Source organism: Canis aureus, unplaced genomic scaffold, assembly GCF_053574225.1.
Source record: "Canis aureus isolate CA01 unplaced genomic scaffold, VMU_Caureus_v.1.0 NW_027326424.1_RagTag, whole genome shotgun sequence".
Lineage (NCBI taxonomy): Eukaryota > Metazoa > Chordata > Mammalia > Carnivora > Canidae > Canis > Canis aureus.
Window position 1 is genome coordinate 396,367 of NW_027554415.1, and position 20,362 is coordinate 416,728.

The 20,362-nt window shown below is 38.6% G+C and overlaps 1 long non-coding RNA gene across 1 annotated transcript; it reads right to left on the minus strand.

Moving 5' to 3' along the window:
* Nucleotides 1-1,029: 1,029 nt before the first annotated feature.
* On the minus strand, nt 1,030-7,503 carry LOC144309495 (uncharacterized). Its single transcript, XR_013375467.1, has 2 exons — nt 4,037-7,503; nt 1,030-2,408 (listed from the first exon to the last, which is right to left on the minus strand). It is a non-coding gene; the product is annotated as an uncharacterized LOC144309495 (long non-coding RNA).
* Between the last annotated feature and the right edge of the window lie 12,859 nt (nt 7,504-20,362).

Consider the following 20,362-nt stretch of genomic DNA (forward strand, 5'->3'; position numbering starts at 1 on the left):
TCATTAGTGAAGAGGGACAAAATAGGATAAGAAAGGGGGCATCTGGGTGGCTCAGTTGGTTAAGCTTTTGGCTCTGGTCACAATCTCAAGGTTGTAGGTTTGGGCTCTACACTCAGACTCTCAGAGTCTGCTTGGGCTTCTTTCTCTCTCCCTCCCTCTGACCCTATTTACTCCTAAAGTAAATAAATAAATCTTTTTTAAAAATAGGATAAGATATAAGGAAATAAATAAAAGGGAAAATGGAGTATAAATTCAAAATATTTTAAGAGGCATGGACGCTAACTATTCTAACAATGGTGATTTGAATCATTTCTTTCTTTCTTGTCAGTTTGGCACACAAGCAAGTCATTCAACCTCTTTAAATTCCGGTTTCCTTTTTTAAAAATTAATTAATCTATTTATTTATTCATGAGAGACACACACACACAGAGAGGCAGCTATATAAGCAGAGGGAGAAGTAGGCTCCCTGTGAGGAGCCTGATGTGGAACTTGAACCCAGGACCCCGGGACCACACCCTGAGTCAAAGGCAGATTCTCAACCACTGAGCCACCCAAGCATCACTAAACTCCAATTTCCTCATCTTTACTTTGAGTATTATAAAGACCAATGATGTAATGTAGGTAAATAAACCTAATATAGCACCTAGATCAGTGAAATGATGGTGATTGCATTACCAGTGTTAAGATTAGAATGTTCTCTCCAAGCAATTGGATAAAAATTATGGAAAATAATTGTGTATTCTTTCAAAATTTGTTCCTGAAATCTTACCAAGTGTGTTGGAAGCATCTTTAGTCTTCCATACCATGAGTGATCTAGGGAGCAGCAGAGTAGCAGGAGCTTCTTAAAAATGCAGACACTGTGGCCACACCTCAGACCTGCCAAATCTGAATCCCCAGGAGTGCTTTAAACGTTGAGAAGTACTGGTTCATAGAAATGGGAAATGAACTGATGGCGTGCATACACAGGCAGAGGAAACAGTGAAAATCCTTGATTTCTGGTTCAAATAATTGGAGACTGAAAAGTTAAAGAAGTTTTTCCCCTCATGTATTTTATTGTTGTTGGTTTGGTTTGGTTTGTTCCATTGTTTATTCGAGCTAATAGAAACAAAAGGACCACAGAAGAGGAGATATCGGGAATAGGACACTTTAGTAATGGAACCAGGTCCCTGAGGTCTTCTTGAACTCAGAAAGAAATAGGATGGAACACAAAAGTGTCTGGTTTGTCGAAGGGAATCCAGTCCTTCCAAGATAGAGAAGAAGGGGCCCAGATGCAATTCATTGTGTGGGTACCTCTTCAGCAGGAAGCTAAAGAAGTTAGTGAACAAAGAGCAAGATCTCAAGTGAGATGTGAGTAGAGCTGCCTTGAAGAAAGGAACAATGGTTTATGGAGGATGGGAGAGAGGGATAATTACAGATATAATGACCTGAAGAAATACTGAAGCAGGTATGAGGACTAGGACATTTGCCAGAGTGCTTCCCGGGCCTGAAAGAAGATGAGCCTAACCGGGAAGCCATCCTGCCAGGCTTTGGCTTACTTTGGTTCCAGAAAGGTGGAGAACTCTTTCTCTGAGAGCTTGAAAATGCAGGTCCATGGTGATTGATGGAATGGGGACTCTAACGTGTGTGATTCATTGGTCAGAAGATGAATTACAGTGGGTTGGATAGGTGAGGTGAAAATGAGCCTGGTGGCAGGAATTATCCATATCAGAATAAGGAAATGTATAAGAGAGGGATGAGATAAATAAAGGCAGAGCACAATGGTCTCAGGGGTTATAGCAAGAGCCATGAAAGGCATTTGGTTGAACATCCAGATACTATGGAGACTCTAATTGTCATGTGCATTTGGTCCAAACTAGTTTTGAAAAAGAGGGAGAAAAGGAAGGAGAGAAAGAGAGAAAGAGAATGAGAGACAGAGAGGAGAACCGATTGCTTTCTGGGACAGCACTTCAGGCTCTGAAGTCAGAAGAGTACACCCTAAAGTATGATTTTATACTAGTAAGGCATCCAGGTTCTAGGGGCAACTTGCTGAACTGACTCATGCTGTGTGAATGCAGCCACCATGAAATGACAGTAGTATTTATGAGGGGCGACCCCTCTCTTTTTGCAATTCTATCTGACCCCTTTTTATAATGAAGCAATATTGTCGTGCTCACTGAATCAAAGCAGGAAACCAATAGAACAGAAGTAGGTTAGTGGACAAATAAGTCTTCCTTCCAAACAGGAAAAGAGCTGGAGGGAAGAAACACATCAAAATCAATAACAGAAAGTAAAAACAAAGAATCAAAACCTCACTTACTTGTTCACTTTAGGGTTTTCAGAGATGAAGCAAAATCTATCCAGCAGAGAAGTTCCCATCCCACCAAGGAAACCAATCATCTCCTCTGGCTTAAATTTCTATCAGTTAAAGACTGGTTTTTAAGTGAAAATTTCCAACTGACTGGATTTGAGGAAGTAGGAAATTAGCCAAAATTAGTCATCACCATCTTGTACCTTTTTCTGATCAGATTCTTTTCTTCCTAATCTCTAGATGAATTATTCCAGATAGTTGTGTATAATGTATATATTTTATTTATGTGATATGTATATATAAGTATAAATACTCATATATATGAGTTGATATATTATATATAATATATACTCATCATATAGAAAATATTACATATAAATAAATATATATACATAACATACTTATTCTTTTATTTTTTTATTTTTAAAAGATTATGCAAAATTGAAAAACTCTAAAAGAAAAAGTCTTCAGTGCAAATCATGTTTTCTTTCTGCCAATGAGTTTCTGTCTCCTATTTCCCCACCTCAGAGTCACTACTATAAAGGCATTAGGTAAAAAATCTACAGATAATATGGCATATACCAATGTGTATAACCTCCCTTTATCACACAGTTTGAGTTACTCTTTCATTCTGCATTTTCACTTTGTCTTGGAAGTCAGTCCATATGGATACATACAGACCTTCCTCATGCTTTTCTGCGAGCTGTAGCTCCCTATTACTCCATTGGATGGAACCACCACTATTTGTTCACTAATCCCCTCTTACTGCACTGCACTTAAACATCCTTTCTGGGTGCTTTACCTTCTTAAGTAATGACACAGATGCCTTCTTGCACCTAATTATCTGCACACAACTAATCTATAATCAAGACCGTAAGAATGGAATACTTTATCAGAATACCAGAATATCAGAATATGTAGAATTTGATACCTTTTGGCAAATTGTACTGGGTAAGAGCTATACCCCCTCCATATATGTATTTCAGTGCAGTTCCCCTCATTCTCTTTGATATTACACTTTCTGGTCTCTACTAAACTAATTTATTTAAAAATTATAGCTTTATTTTGAATTTTGAACATTTCATATTTAAATTTAATTTCTCCTTACTCTAGGAACTACCTGTTCTTGTTCCTTGCCAACATTTTCACTAGAATGTTTGGTTTCCCTGACCAACTTGCTTGAGTATTTTACACTAGCTCTTTTGCTGTCATACATGTTACAAAATTCATTGCCTGTCATTTGACTTTGTTCATATGCTTTTTTGTTTTTTTCTTTCCTTTTGGGCTGAAACATTTAACAAGTCTTTCTAAAGTTTTCAAAGACAAGCCACTATTACTAGATGAGGATGCTGAGTAGGGAAATCTGTTTCCAGGTGTCCCTAACATATCTCCACATCACACTTCCATTTCTAATGCCAAGCTACTGCCATATTTTGAGATTCAACACGCTTCCATCAAGGGAAGTGCCATCATGCCACCACCTTTCAGACAGTTTACATTTATAATGCTTATATTCTCATTTGGCTTAATTGCAAAAGGAAAGGGATTTCCAACACATTTTTCTCCAACCAAGGTTTCAAAACATGATTCAATGAAGCTACCATATATGATGTTGATAACTCATTGATTATGAAGACCTGACCTGGAATGAAAGCATATAGAATGGAAATGAAGGGTGCATTTGAGGGGGCAATAGTTATAAATAACTGGCAGTGTTCAGAGACTGATAAGGTAAACCCACAAGGATACAGGAGTGAAGCATCCAGAATGGCTCCAGTGGGGAGAGCACACATGTAGTGTAGTGGTAGAGCTGTTTCTGTGGAAATAGAAGGATCACAGATAGTGACAAAGTGTAGGAGCAAATTTTTCACGTATAATTTTTATACGCTTAGTTATATATTCAGTTTTTTTAAACAGCTGAATCATATATAAAAAATATTGTAAAACTGGCTAAGAGAAATAAACATTTAGCAGACCACTTAGCCTGCACTATGGGGACATATTATTTTGCAGTAAGTTATAATAGTTGTGTTTCAATAGCATTGAGATCCTTTATCTAATTGGATCAATTCATTAGGCCAAATGATGGTGCTCTGATGATTTGAAAGCCAGATATTGCTCTGCTGCCTTAGCCAAGTAGTTTACACCAGATGTTGAGACCTGGCTACACAGACAAAGCAGTCTGACCAGCTGTAGGGGACCTATATTTTGCCAGCTTCATGTGAGTTCTTATTGGCTCGGGCCCTTTATTCCTACAGAATTGTTTTGTGGCTAGGAAGAAACGCCGTCTTCGCAAGGTTCTGAGAAGCCACTGTTGCTGGGAGAGTTGCCAGAGAATGAGTGAAAAGCTAAGAACAGCAATCCATAGATTTGCTTTTAGGGCTTTGATACAGTACATTTCTGAAGGCAGTATGCCATTAGCTTGAACAGGGAGCAAAGCACCTGGTACTGAGCCATTTGCCAGTAAAACTGATGAATAATGAATGGGAATGCACGTAATGATGAGCCAAGAGGGAGATTTTTCTATGGCTTAATCTGGCTAATGAATTAACATTAATGAAATTTCAATAGTGTGGGTATCTACAGGTTTCAGGTGCTTGAATGCTGCCCATCCCCCCCTTTACTTCTTAAATAGAAAACATCACACACGCTAGTCTACCGTGCGTACACTGTCAACCCACCAGATTCTAAAATGACCATAAATCTCTGTAGCTGGTGAATCTAATTCCTTGTCTCTGTGATTATTTATTATGGGTAACAAATATATTTGCCATAATGCACGCCAAGTGTGGATGAGTGTCTTGAGATCTATTTGAAGACCTATCAGTCATCTACCTATGCTGATTTAACTAAAAATCATCTGAGTTATAACTCTAATATGAGTCCATTTAAAAATAATGCCGTTTTTTACAAGCTCAGATATTTTATTATTCTTCAGCATTACTGTAGGCAATCTCCCACTCAGAAAGAGGAAGTGAACCTCTTATTACTCTAATCAGTTGGCTCCTCATTTAATTTTATCTAAAGGCATCTCTCAAAATTATCTCCTTACCCATTTCATCTAACATAGTGCCATAGAGCTAGCATATGATTAAATTATAAATGAGATCAGAGTTAGAGCTGTGAAAAATATGGGCAACATTCTATGTTGATCTCATCTATCCCTAAGGCCCCTGGTCCCTCACTACATACAGTGGAATTCCCATTTTACTCTGAGTGTCATGCTCCATTTATCCTTAGATCTCAAAGTGTATCTGACAAGGGTGATGTTGCACATTATAAAATAAGATTTCTCAAACTCTGCCCATCTGTTAGTGATACAGCAATCTAAGTGTCCTATATATAGAACATATATACATTTCCTGCATTGCATATTCTTTCAAATATTTGCACTTGGCATTGCAAGGTGTCCCACTGTCATAACAGACAAGTCATTCATTAAGCTGTCAGCACCTTGCTACCCTGCTCCCATAGAGGGCCCATTTCTATGTTTTCTGTTTCTTGTTGGATGACCTATTCACTCATCATGAGCTAAGCAGTTACTCTCAAAACGGGTGCAACTGAGTTGTTCATGTCAACATATGTAAACTAAAGTTCTGCTTCTTCATTTCTAGTGGTCCAACACTTGACTGGTGACTGGAGGGCACTAATGGATTGGAAAACCAGCTTGCATTCATGAGAGTTAAGTTGGTGTCAATATGATGCAGCTCTTGGCTGAGACATCTAAGGAAAGGGCATTAAAAGCAAAGAAGTAGAACAAACAAGTGACAGCAAAAAAAAAAAAAAAAAAAAAACATGATTAATTGTAAACATTGTTTGAAAAGCTGAACAGGAATCAAGAAAAGCAATTAGCTACCCAGACTTACACATTATAACTATTTGGAACAGATTAAGTGGGAAATTGCAAAAATATATTTAACCTAAAAGTAAAGCATCTAATATGGCATTATATGAAAGATGAAAAATAATGAAAATTAATTTCTGGAAAATTAGAGCTCAACCCTTCTGATTTTTAGCTTTGATTTTGTTGTTTCTCTTTTAAGAGGGCTTGTCTTCCTGAGAAATTTCATGTCCACTGAAAAAATTAAGATCATTTCTTTTTTACTCATTCGACATCTTAGCATATAGTCTCTGAAATATTCAAACCCCTTTCCTTATTTTTCTTCTTGACCTTTTGCCTAATCTATGATTATTTATATTCTAGAGAGCAGAAAACTGAAAAAAAATGAGAAAATTAAATTGGCCAATTCGCCTCCTAATTAACAACTTGATTCAAGCTTGACAGAAAGTAGATTAAACTCATTAACTTCAGGGAGATCCGTGGTTAATCTGTACTTCCACTTAACCATGCACTCTGCAGCATCGGCTCTAATAAAGATGAAAAGATTGATGATAAAATGTAAGAGACAAATATTCTCTATTCTCTCACACCATCTTTCTAAGTTACAAAGGTTTGGGTTTGTTATTATGGGATAGAGCTGTTGATGCATTATGTTACCTAAGATTTATTATTCTGAGCTTACTCTGGCAAAGGAATAGAAAAGACCACCTCACTAATCAATTAAGTCATTGCATATTTTATAGTGTGTACTTTGCTGTACTCACTTGAAATTTGGTGCTTAGGGAAATGAAATGTCTTCCTCCCCAGGACTATAAAAGAGCCATGAGAAAAAAAAGCTAATTCCCCATGCCCAACAACAAAAATATCAAATGGAGCCATCCCCATTCCAGAAACACAAATGAAAATATAGAGAGACTCACATGAAATCATTGTGTTAATTTATCTAATTAGTATTGCTTTTCTGTAGAACAATACATCTAAACTATTATGGTCCATGTTGGAATTAGATTTTTTTTTGTCCCCACTATTTTCCAAGAGAAACCACTTTGTCAGACCAGAATGAGACATTGTCCTATTGTGGATTACTTGTTTTTTGCTATTCTGTAACTTAAAGAAGCTTAGCTTTACACAGTCAGTGCCCACCATAATAACACCATAACACCATTCCCCCATGATTTGAAGATTTAATTATATTGACATAAATGACAGACTCTAAGGAGGTCCCAATAGAAGTCACAGTAGGTTTTTGCAGTGTTTGTATGTATGTGTTTGTGTGTCTGTGTGTGTATAAAAATGTTATTCTCTCCAAGCTAACCTGCATTGAGTATTTTAGATTGAAAAGTGCATACCTTTGATTAAATATGTTAATATTCTATTTTTTAAGATATTTATTTATTTATTTATTTATTTATTTATTTATTTATTTGAGAGAGTTAGTGCTCTAGCACAAGCACAGGGGTGGGAGGGAGGGCAAAAGGACAAGGAAAGGGAGAAGCAGACTCCCTATTGAGCAAGGAGCCTGATACCAGGCTCTATCCCAGGATGCTAAGATCATGACCCAAGCCAAAGGCAGATGCTTAACTCACTGAACCGCCCAGGTGCCCCAAATATGTTGTTAATATTCTTATCTCTTCATGAGTATTGTGGTCAGAAATTCTGTTTGTAGGCAGCAACTGGTAGCAAGACCTGGAATAACCAATTCCCTAGTGCTCCTGTGCCACCTATCCCCCAACTTGGACTTGCCTAAGACCTAAACTCAATCACTAAGTGCATCAAAAGCTTTGGAGCTTGAATTTTGGGATCTGTTTTGAGTTTTCATTCAAGCTCTGCCACTTTGCTTTTTGTGTTATTTTGGATAATTTATTTAACCTCTCTATGCTTGTTTCTTGATCTTAAAAATGGGGTAATCAAAGCCTCTGGCACCTAGGCACTGTTGCGAGAATTCAAATGAGATACTGTGGTAGGAAAGCGCAGCACAGTTTCTGGCTTATAATACATGCCTAATAAATGCATGCTCATATTATGTTCTTCTTTCAGAGATACAGTTGAAGGAAAGTTATTCCCCCATACCTTGAGTTATTATTAGTAGAGCTATTGGTCTGAAATTCAAGTTGTTAACGTCACTTTTAACTTCTTGGAAGGACACTGCTTTCCTACACTGAAGACGAAAGGCAATTCAGTTGTGCCCCCATCTCCCACCAGCGGATAGCTCTCTGCCAGTTTCCTCAAGATTTCCTTTTAGTCACCTCCAGCTGAGTCTATCCTGGTACATTCTGTGCTACTTTTAAAACCCTACAAGCCAAGAAAACAAAACACACACAAGTGGGTTCACAAGCTGAGAACCACAAGCAGAAGCTCCAGGAATCCACATGCCTGCAGGCACTGAAGCTGCAAACACCACCTTGTTTTAAAGTTGTGCCCGAGGTCAGAGAACCCCAAGAAACATTTCTATTTCAGCCATAAAGCATCCAGCACTTGCACACACCATTGGAGACTCAGCTGCATTTGCTTCAATCAGCAGATTGAACATCCGGAGCTCAGAAAACAAAGAGCTCCTTGCTAAAGGCAAAATATACAAAGTTCCTATTGGAAAGGGGACTTTTTCCTGGATCTCTTGCTATTAAGATAGCATTTACTTCTCTCTTGTCTGGAACCACATCCAAGTTGATAAGTCCTATGAATGAATGTAAATAATACTTCCCGCAGGAGTTTTGCACATTCTCAAAGCAGAGGGCCAGGTGACACGGGAAGCAGAGAAATGCCATTTTGAACAAGTCCTTCATGTAAGTAGGTCTCCCGATAATTTTTTCAGGAAGAGATCCTGGGGCAAGCTCATCAGTCTTTTTAATCCAAGAGGTTTCCTATTTTTAAAAATTATACAGTTAAAGGAACTGGCCCAGAATCATGTGTATGTTTATACAAAGGGTTGGACTGGTCAAGGGGCTGCATTTCCTTACTAGGGCCACTCAGAGTTGGAGAGGAAGACCCTGCTTTAGAAAAGAGTCCCCCTTGTAGGTCTCTGCCAGTGAGACAATAGTAACCCAATTAAACAATTCCCGAGAAAGCCAAGAGCAATGAAGTGAAAACCAATGAGGTGAAAGCCACTTGGATTGTTCCTGGATGAGGCTGCCAAATCAGTCACAGAGAACCTGAAGAGGGGACATTTTAATGAGGAAAAAGTCCTTGCAACAGACCTTGGTCTTCAACTCTCAATTCCACCTGGAATCATCACTAGGCAAGTTGGTCTGAGAGGTTTATGAAATTTGAAGAGTTTAAGACTCCCTCAGCCCAAACCAAGCTTTCATGAGTACAGCCGAACACACAAAAACTGCAGAACAAACAACAAAACCCGAAAAAGTTTCCTGCTCATCTCACTTTAAATGTTGTCATCGTTAGCTTTCACCATTTAATTTTTCTGTTGAGCCCGTCTGGCAGCACAGTTTGGACTGTACCTCATACTTCTCTGCGCACAGACCCTGTCTACATGCAACACTGCTATAGAAGCCCTCCAGGTTCCCCTGAGGCACCACACCTCCCAACTCCCCGCCACGGCCCTCAGCTGGCCGGTCCTCAGAGGCTACCCAGATGCCCTTTGACACCCCAAACCAAGTACTTGAGACATGCATGGGACCTACACATTTGGACTGGCTCATAGCCAGGGGATGGAAACAGCTGTCTGTAGTCTGCTATGATATTGCTGTGGCAGGGGCATACAAAGAAGATCCCAGAAGCTCTCTCCAGGGCCGATCTCCACCACAGGCACAGCAGAATCAGAGTGAGACAACAGGATTACTCAGCAAAGGTGTCTGATTGAGCAGGAGCTCGGAGAACACAGAAAAACTTCCTACAATACTGGAAAACAATGTAACCTGCTCCTGGTGGTGAGAGGAATGTTACTGCTCTGAGTCCATGAGAACATTCAGATGCTCACAGTGTGTGGAGCAAGCCAGGAAGCGTCATGGTTGCCTGTCAGTAGCTTCTTGGCTGTCTGTTGCCACAATGCCTCCATCAGAGGCGAGGCCGATTTCAGGTGAGCAGGTGCTCCTTGGAATGCACAACACACTCCTTTCAAAATGTAGGGTCGCGCCCTTTCCATTTCCCACAAACTGGCCTATAAAAGCATTCTTGAATTTGGGGAAGAAATCATGCAAAAGGAACTTGTATTTCACTACGGTTTCTTTTCCCCAGGCATCACAAAGGCTAAAGAGAAAACGACAGTACAAAGCAGGGCAGAGGCTGTTTACCTGAAAACACACAGCTTGAAAATAAAGGTTGGCTTCCACTCACAGGCAGGAAATGTGCCCTGATATCTCCTTCACCTTTTCATGAAGCCTCCGCACCCATATCCTGACAGCAGGTGGGGGTGATGGGCATGTGATGTGACAATACCAGCACAAGGGGGCTGAGCTGGGGTAATGCATCGGGATAAACTCTAGTACGAGTGGTCACTAGAGCATACTGCATTTTAAGCAGATAATGGCATGGCAGGCCCACTGAGTGTTCTCTTAGCATTTGCTTTCCATTCCCAAGTGACCCATCATGGGCCACAGCATTTTCTATGACATTAAAAAAGGAGCAGTTGTGAAGGTTTATAATTTGATAATAGGTAGAAGAATGTCTGCGAATAAAAATTTTAGAGATGGCCATTTCAGCTTCCACCATAACTAACCTAATGAAAATTCCATCTCATGAAAATTCCTTTTCATAATTCATGAAAAGCTTCAGAACGTCAAAATGAAGTAATAAAATGTCAGAAATGATTCAGGAGCAATATAAAAACCAACAGTTTTGTTATTGGCTGCTGTTTATGTCACTTGCAATGGCACTTGGTTTCCTTGATTCTTGGTGGCACTAGACATACAATAGATACTACAAGGTAATCAATCGGTGAGAATAATCCACACAGATGGCCACGTGACACTGTTCGAGACCATCTGACATATACATATCTTTCTTTCTTTTTATTCTGTGAGATTATGCCTTGGGATCCTTTTCTAAAAGCATAAACTCATCGTGAAAAAGCAAATCCACATTTTGTAAAAAGAAGCTTGTTACTCTGGTATCTAAAACTTAATATTTCTTCATTCTGATAGACCATACACGGGTCCTTTTCTAAAAGAATAAACTAGTCACACACACAAATAATGTAGGAATATGGCTCCTTTGTTTTAGAATCTATAATATGAATTCACTTTTTTAAATGACGAGTTCATACTTTTTTTTTTTTTTTTTTTTTACGAGTTCATACTTTAACACACTGTACATCATATCCCAAATCAGACAATAAAGGTTTAATATGTGAACCCAGAATGAGTTTCCTGGTTAAGTACCAATGCCTGCTGGGACATTATCACTAAATAACCTCACCAGAATATGGACAGAAATTAGCTCTGACGTCCAGCCTCGGTGTGCTGCATGCCCTCTGTGGGTACGCTGTTGTATGGAGAAGGTGCTGGAATTGGGGCCAGAGTCAGAAAGATCCTCAACTGTCCTCTCCGGGATTTTGTACTACCTCCAAACCTGGGGTTGGTCTTTAATTTCTCTTTAAGAAACCAGAGCCAAGGAGCAGCTGGTACTGTTTACTCGCTTGCTGCACCTGTAGTTCTGCTTTGCAAGGCACAGAAATAGATTTTCTCCATGAAACATGAATTTCTAGAGCTGGAGTTTACCCCCATCATTCACGGGGACACAACACATCAAAAGCAGGAAATGAGAAAATGGCATCATTAGCGGACTGTTGAGGCTCTTCTCTTTTGTTTGCCTTTAAAATTAATCTCTTCCTGTTCACGACTCAGTGATGAAAACATCTTCCTTTGCAGATGAATTAACTGAAAAGTGCATTGAGGAATTTAAGATTTATAACATAACCACCTTGAACCCTCCGTTCTTGGTGAACCCGGAGAATAGCTTCAGGCAGAAATTATACATTCCTGGTTCCTCGATTTATGTCAAAATGATTTCTGAGCCTGCCATTCCTAACTCCTACATGCAACTGGACGCAATTTGACCATTAGCACTGGGTAAAAAAAAAACAATGTTCTTGAATTTTTCATTCCTTAGGTGTGTCCTGGTCATTTTAGGAGCTAAAGCTTGAGCGTTGCCTGAGTCAGTCCTTGTTTCAAGAATGCTCTGTTGAGCAGAGCCCTCAATCCTGACGACTGTGGAAGCAGGGACTTTCCCTGCCATCAAGAAGCTTATAGTTCATCTAGAAAGATAAAGTCAGTGCATATGGTACTTAAAGTGCCTAATTGTGTAATCATAATTTTATGGGCGGCCTTCCATGGCAACTTCTTAAGGTTTCTTCTTGCTAGTTTGACATTACTGTTGTCCAATGTAATAATCTCTAGAACTGCTCTACCCTGTAATGCGAACCACTAGTTGTGTCCAGCTATTGAGCACTTGATCTATGGCTAGTGCCATAAGCTAAAGAGATAACATTTTGGATATGTTGAATTAAATACATATTATTACTACATTAATTTAACCTGTTTATCTAGAATATATAGGTATTGTTCCCATTATATTCCTATTAGCACTGCCCTGCACTTTGACTCCCCGTATTCATAACCAGATAAAATTAAGACATACATAATTTATTTTTTGTTCCTTCTATAATTCATTCATTCATTCACGATAGGTGCTTTCATTTCCCCACTTTATGAATGAGGAAACTGAAGCAGACGGAGAGGTGTGAGGTGCGGTGCGGGGTTTAAACTCAGGCAGTCTGACTCATCTAGCATGTTTTACTCTAGTAATCCAGGGAAGAAACTATGAGGGTCAGAACCAAATGCGAGGTGGTGGATTGGAAAAGAAAGAATGAACTGAGGTGATATCACAAAGGCCATATGAACACACCACAGTGACCAGTTTGCTGTATGGCTTAAGGGAATAGAGACAGAGTTGACTCCCAGATTCCTGGCTAGGAAGAGATGGTATCACCAAACAAAATAGGAGACATGTAGGAGAATTACATATAAGTGAAAATGATGAATTCAACAGTCAAATTGTAAGAAATCCAAGTGGAAATGTCTAGTAGGCAGAGATGGATAGATAGATAAACAGATAGACAGATATGGGCCCCAAGGGAGATATTTAGGTTGGATATATCAATTCTTATTCATTTGCCCCCTCATCCTCTCCCCACTATCCCCCAATGGCTTTTGCCTTTTGAATTACAAGGGAGCTTCATAGTTGAATGAAACATCGTTCCTGACTTAAACATTCATTCAAGATTCTGCACAATTGGGTCCCAACCTTTTTGGTAAGCTCTCTCCTTCTCTGTGTAACATACGCTTTGCTCCAGCCAAACTAATTTATGTGTATAACCTTGACACTAGTTGCACTCTCTACACACTTGAAGAAGGAGATTTAAAGGGAACTGAGCCATCAACAACACAAAATGTGGAATCTAATGCTTTCCCTAAGACTTATTATTTTAAAGATTTTACTTAAAAATAAAATACGGACACGGAGAGAGGCAGAGACATAGGTAGAGGGAGAAACAAGCTCCCCGTGGGGAGCCCAATGTGGGACTCGATCCCAGAACCCCGAGATCACACCCTGAGCTAAAGGCAGATGCTCAACCACTAAGGTACCCAGGCGTCTCTTTCCCTAAGATTTATAGGAATTTGTGGTGTAGTGGGAATAAAGAAGGAGGTTACATTAACAGGATCACTTCAAGTATTAAAAAGTTTCAATTGCCATAGACACAGACAGCTCTGCTGGCCATTAACAGATGGTAATAGCAATTGTTAGTGTGGAATCACTTTGGATTTATGCACAATTAGAGTTTTTTGTGACCTGAGTGGTTTGTCACTAGGGAGGATCTGTGATTAGTTTATAGCTCTACTTAACCTTCCTGCTATTGTGTTCTCTCTTTTTTGTGTGTGTGTGTGTTCTTTTTTATATGAGTTAATCAGTCATGGAAGTCAGCCCTCTTCCTTAATTTCAAGGAAACAAACAAACAACCCCATCCAAACATAACAAAACAAAACAAAACCAAAAAAATAAAAAAAACCTAGTAGCAAAGCAAAACCAAACCAAATAAAACCAAACAAACAAACAAACAAACAAATAAACAAAAAAACTTAATAGCAAAGCAAAACTAAACCAAAACAAAAATACCACAATGGAAAAAAAAAAAAACCCACCCACATAAGACATTTGTTACAAGAAATGAAATACAGAATCCCAAGAGATGGGAAGACAACCAAAAGAATGAAATAATTAACACTGCATATTAGACTGGCCCATCACAGAAAGCCCCTCCCCTTAGCTTTAGTCTTCTTTTGCAACCTTTCCCTTTCTCTCCTCTCCTCTCATCTTTTCAGCAGCAAACCTCTGACCTCCCATTTCCTTAAGCAAATCCCTCTATCCTCCACCCCACTGCAATTTTAGGGGCCCCTCTGAGTACCTCTGCTCAAGATCCTCAGCTAAAGGAAAGGGATCCTCCCCTTCCATGGAAGACAAATGTACCTGCGATCCTTGGTTACACAAACTCTTCTTTCTAAGTCTTTGCTTCTCCTCTGGTTCTTCTTAAGTTCCTAACCAATTCAAGCCCCAATTCAATTCAAGGAAGCAGATCGCCAGTTCCCCTTCCCCATAGAAACGGCTTCTCCCCCACAGCCCCCAGCTCTCATTCTGCTACAAGCACCTTTACTTCTCTAGGTGGACAGTTTCCTGAACTTGCTTCATATACTTCCTATTTGCACTTCATTCGAGGATAGGTTCTATGTGGCTCACACTAATCATCTTGGTACAGACTGGTTAGATTGACCTCCAAATCTGTACACATGGAAATAATGAATTAAAAAAAGACCAAACCCTGATATACTCTTCTCTTATTTCATTTTGGGTAACCTACAAGGTGATCCTTAGAATGACCTGTTTGGAAATGAAAATGGTGAATCAATAACTCTCCTGTAATTATATATTTGAAATCCCATCTACACCCTGTTATGCTTCGTAAGTGGATTTCAGATTTGCATGGGAAACAGATTGTGCTTTGCCGCTGCATTTACCCAGTGGATTTGCTAATAATTTAGGAAGTTTAGCAAATATGATGCAGTGTAACTTGTAATATTTATTTGCTCTCTCAGCTGTGATTTTAATCCCCTAAATAACAAGCTCAGACAACAAATTATTGATATGCTTTGTGTTGTTTATCAATATTTACTTAAATTTATTTTAGAAAAAAAATCCAGACGGGGGCTATTTAACATAATTGAGCATTAAACTGTTTGATTTGGTACTCACTGTTTTTGAATATACACAATAAACACACAGAAGTTATTGATGCAAACCTATTTGTTCTTGTCTACAATAGGAGATTAAAAAGGGCAGGGTTATTTTTCATCCAGGGAAAAGCGAGTTAGTTGAAATACAATTTGTTTTGCTCCTTTTACTTGAAAGCACATTTTAAACCAGGCAAATGGATACTATATGGCCTAGCTGTCACTTAACTTGACATTTAAGGACAATACACTGTTTGCATCCTATTTGCAGTTACTGCGCAGTGCTTGTGTGGTCCTGTATCTCCCTTCTTCATGATAAATTCTTCCTTTCCTCAGCTTCAGAAAAGTACGAAGCAGAGTTATGTTAATGAAAATATATTTTATACATTAGTCACTTGAGCTCTGTAAAATGTGTTTGGCAAGAACATTTTTGAGAATATTTCAGAAATCTCTGTGGGCTTATTATGACAGATGAATGAAGATCAGAAGGTAGTGGTATGATTTACATTTGACAATAAAAGGTTGGAGGTTGTCCTGGAGGTGTGGGGCTCTATCCCGAGCCTGGAACAGTAGTAGTAAGCAGTACTTGAAGCCCAAGATCCTGCTTCCACATTGCCACACCTGGTCTTTCTTCTCACCTTTAAGAACACAGTCTGATTTTTTGTTGTTGTTGTTCATTCTTGTATCCCTAGTCTCTGGAATAGTGCTGGAATATAAGAAGCCCCCCATATATATTTGCTGAATGCATGAAATCTAGCAGACTCATTCCACTATTATTCTTTGATTATTCTTCTGTTATAACTAATTCTGTATTTTTAAAGCCATTTCAGTCCTTATTCCTCTTTTCTAGGTGAAAATCACCTGATATCTTCTGATCTTGATTCATCGGTCATAATAACCATATAGGAATTTCTAAAATACCCAGTATTTTAGATATTACATAGATACTTCTATCTATGTCTTTAAGTAATCTGCATACGGGGGCTATACTGTCAGAAATTTATTTGAGTGAATTTGAATCACCTTTGGAATAGAGACATCAAGGATATCTCCAAGTTAGAGTCCTGCCCTTCAGTTTGACCAGGTGGGGAGTGTGACATGCTGTTCCTCTCTTCCTTTGTTTAGGAGGTGATGCACGTAGAAGGAGTAGTGGTGGGAGGAAAAGATTCTTCAGGGAGATTTTCTTTTTATTTTGAGATAAAATGGAATGCTATTTACTTGAGGTCTACTTTGAATGGAGCCTCTGAGTGTTTTCGACTAAGGCCATTTAAGTGGGATTTAAAAAACGCGGCTTACTTACTATCCCAGTTTTTGTTTTCCTAGGGAACTTCAAATTACACCTTTCTGTTCCAGGGTTGAGCTGCAGTCAGAACGCTCAATTAAAATCATCAGTAAACTGGAAGAATGTGCGAATGTTAGCTTAGGAACTTAGTAATTATAAGAATTCATTTAGTTGGCTCTCTACACAGAGCCTTAAATCACAAGTGAAAACTAAAGGAAAAAGAAAGAGTTCCAATTCTGGATGCCTCTTTGGTCCATCAGGATAGAACCCCCTCACATTCACCGAAGGGCCATTGGACAATTTTGAGAATTCCTGCTCTAAAGAAGAAAGATATCCAAACTCGTATCCAGCAATCTTTTCCTGGTGCTCTGGCTCAGCAGATAAAGAGGAAGTAACACTTCTTACTTAAGTGTATTTCTCCTTAAGGATAAATGTTTTATTGGCCTAATGATTCAGATTCATAAAATAAATCTATTAGCAATATTGTATTAGGGACTACTGATATCCCAAATGAAACCTGCCAAATAAGAAATTGAGAATTGTTCCATAAATATTCCTTAAGCAGCTTACTTTATATAAAGTGTCTATCTCTTAGAATTTTAACTTTTATCTTTCTACTATTCTATTCTCCTGGCTCTCCCTCAGTTCACACACACACACACACACACACACACACACATACATACACACATCAGTGTGTATATAAAGCATACTACATAGTGTATGTATATTTGTATATAGATATATACTTTAATAAATTATTGATACCACAGTCATTCTCTCCTTCACCTTCCCTCCTGCTTTCATTGCCATCCTGGATGCACATTCTTTCCTTTCCAGCCTAGCTTTCAAAGCCCATAACTTAAACTCCTCTTTCATAAATATGCTTTTACCCCATGCTCCTTCCACCTCACTCAGGTGGCAAAATTCACAACCACAGATCAACCTAAATGTCTAGTCTTTAGATCTACCCCTGGTGACCTATCCCTAACACCAGTGAGAAATCACGGTTGTACAGATCAAGAGCACTATAAACTTTTGGTATCTAACATTAACTTGGTTCTCAAAACTGCCCTGAAAACTCTGCCATGGATTGGGTTTCTTTGAAGCACCCATGACAGGAATTCTTGCACAGGGATTTATTGAGAGAGTGCTCACAGGAAAATGAGCGTAAGAAAAGCAGGATGGGGCAGGAGGGGAAAAAAGCAAAGTTTTAATTCTAAGTGGAAAGTGGCTTTTGCAGGTTCCATGGAAGCTCTGGGGCAGGCCAGTCAGTCATAGATGTGGGCTGCTGCGCCCCAATCAGGGGGTGTGGGGGGGCCTAGGAGAGCCAAGGCTTACTCTTCTAGGTGAAGCCATTCTCAGTGCCCAGAGGGGGAGGGTGGAAGCCACTGGCCGCCAATATGCAGAAGCACCAGCCCAGAGAGGACCTGGATGAGCCCTACATCTCTTCATTTTCTTTAGTAAGCTTTCTTGATTATTCTTCATACAAGTACTCCAAGCCTCTTTTTTCTCCTACCTCTGACCTCATCATTTCCCTCATCATTCTCAGCCCAGGACCTTGCCTCTGTTTTCTCAGAAAATACAGAAACCCAATTTGGAGTCCTACTGTGGCTTCAAGACCAGAATGTCCTGACTTTGCTTATGTCTCTAGTTTCTACCTTATTCACATTCATTCACTGTTTAAGCCCTGGTGAACCTCTTGAAATCACACATCAGACCACCCGCCCTCCTCTACTCAGAATTTTGATTTTTAAATTATCAAGAATTATGTTTATATGCTGTTTATTCACTATAATTCACATAAAGGCAACATTTATCATTGATGAAATCATGGGTTTTCCACTCTGAGTTCTTCCTTTGGTTTGGATTCATCTTTTGCTTGGTTGAATTGTGAAATCCAGTAAGATTTTTAAAGAAGGAACATACCTCCTTGCTAGAAAATGTCTATTGGTTGGCTTAGATTTTTCACACATACTTGCAAAATACTTTAGACCGACCGTGAAATTCTTGGATTGAACTCACTTTTCCTCAAAATTTAGTAGACATTATCTAATCTAAGTTCTGATACTGGGTGTTGCTATCAAAAAGTATAAGGTCCACCTTGAATCTATTCTTCATACATAATTTGATGTTTTAAAAAAACTTAGATGTATATATGATTGTATATTTTTGAAAATTACAGTAATTTACCAGGATTTATCTTGACATTAATTATTTTACATCAGTTTTTCTAAAGATCCCATATTTTCTGAGATCCAGATCCACTTATAAACTCAAACTTGATAATTTCGGAAAAGTTTTCTACTATTTTATTCATTAATGCATTTTCCTCTTTAGAAATAGGTTATGTAAATGTGAGGTTTATCTGTTTCTCTCATATGTATCATCTGTATAGTCTTTCTAAATATTTCTTCTCTGTTTTCTTGACTTTTAAAAATCATGTTTATGATCTTTTTTTCTTTTTTCTTGGTCTTTTGATTTTTCTTTGAACTCTAATATGTATTTTTAAAGATTTTTTTTAATCATGTTTTTGTCCCAACTAAAAGCAAAGTTCAGAATGCAAATAATCTCTACCCATTTTTAAAGGACAGTATAAGAATCAGAACTGAAGTAAAGATAAGCAAAAATAGAGAGATGCATTTAAAACTAAACATTCCAGCTATCATATGTAATAAGTATGGAATAAAAGTTTGAGTTAGTAGTAGGTTTTTTTTTTTTTTTTTTTAAGAAAGAAACACTGCTACATATAGCACCTCATTTGGATGTGTCTGAAGTCTTAGAAGCTTGACTACTTTGCCTTCTCCTACAAATGGACCTTGAGAGCTTGTTTGGTGGTTCTAGCAGGGGAGCCCACTTGTATACACTTAGCCCAAAGGATGGTTCTCTTCTATCCAGGAGATAGAACTTTGGAGAGACGCATATGGAGCAGTGAGGGAGGAACAGGACACCTGCCTAGCCAGCCACATCAGCCTAATCAACCCTGGTGATTAATAGGGTAACAGATGTTGCAGACAGATCGCCCTCACATTCAGTAGTGGGTTGAAAAATATCATGCGTAGGTGGTTCAGTGGTTGAGTGTCTGTCTTTGGCTCAGGTCGTGATCCCAGGTCCTGGGATGGAGTACTGTATTAGGTTCCCTGTAGAGAGCCTGCTTCTCCCTCTGCCTATGTCTCTGTCTCTCTCTCTGTGTCTCTCATGAATAAATAAATAAATCTTTAATAAAAAAGAAGAATTTTATTTTCCTATAAGAAATCAAAAAAATAAAAAATCATGTTTTTCTCAATTTTCAAAACTGAAAATTTCTATATCTATTTCAGATAATGATACTTTTTTCTTCGTGTGTGTGTGTGTGTGCGTGTGTGTGTGTGTGTGTGTGTGTATGGTGATTTTTTTTTAAGTTTATTTACGTATAATCTCTATACCCAACATGGGGCTTGAACTCATGATCCCAAGATCAAGAGTCGCATGCTCTACCAATTGAGCCAGCCAGGCACCCTGATTTATGGTGATTTTTAAGGGACTTTTGGGGAGAAGAGTGGAGTAAAAATATTTTTACTCAAGCATACTTAAGCAGATGCTTTTGACACTGAATTTTTTAAATGTTTAAAATTTTCTATGAGGGAATTGACTAATTTCATTTGGGATAAATATGATGTGGGATTCTCAAAAGGAATCAACAAATCCTAGATGAACATATAAAAATGAGAATCTGAACT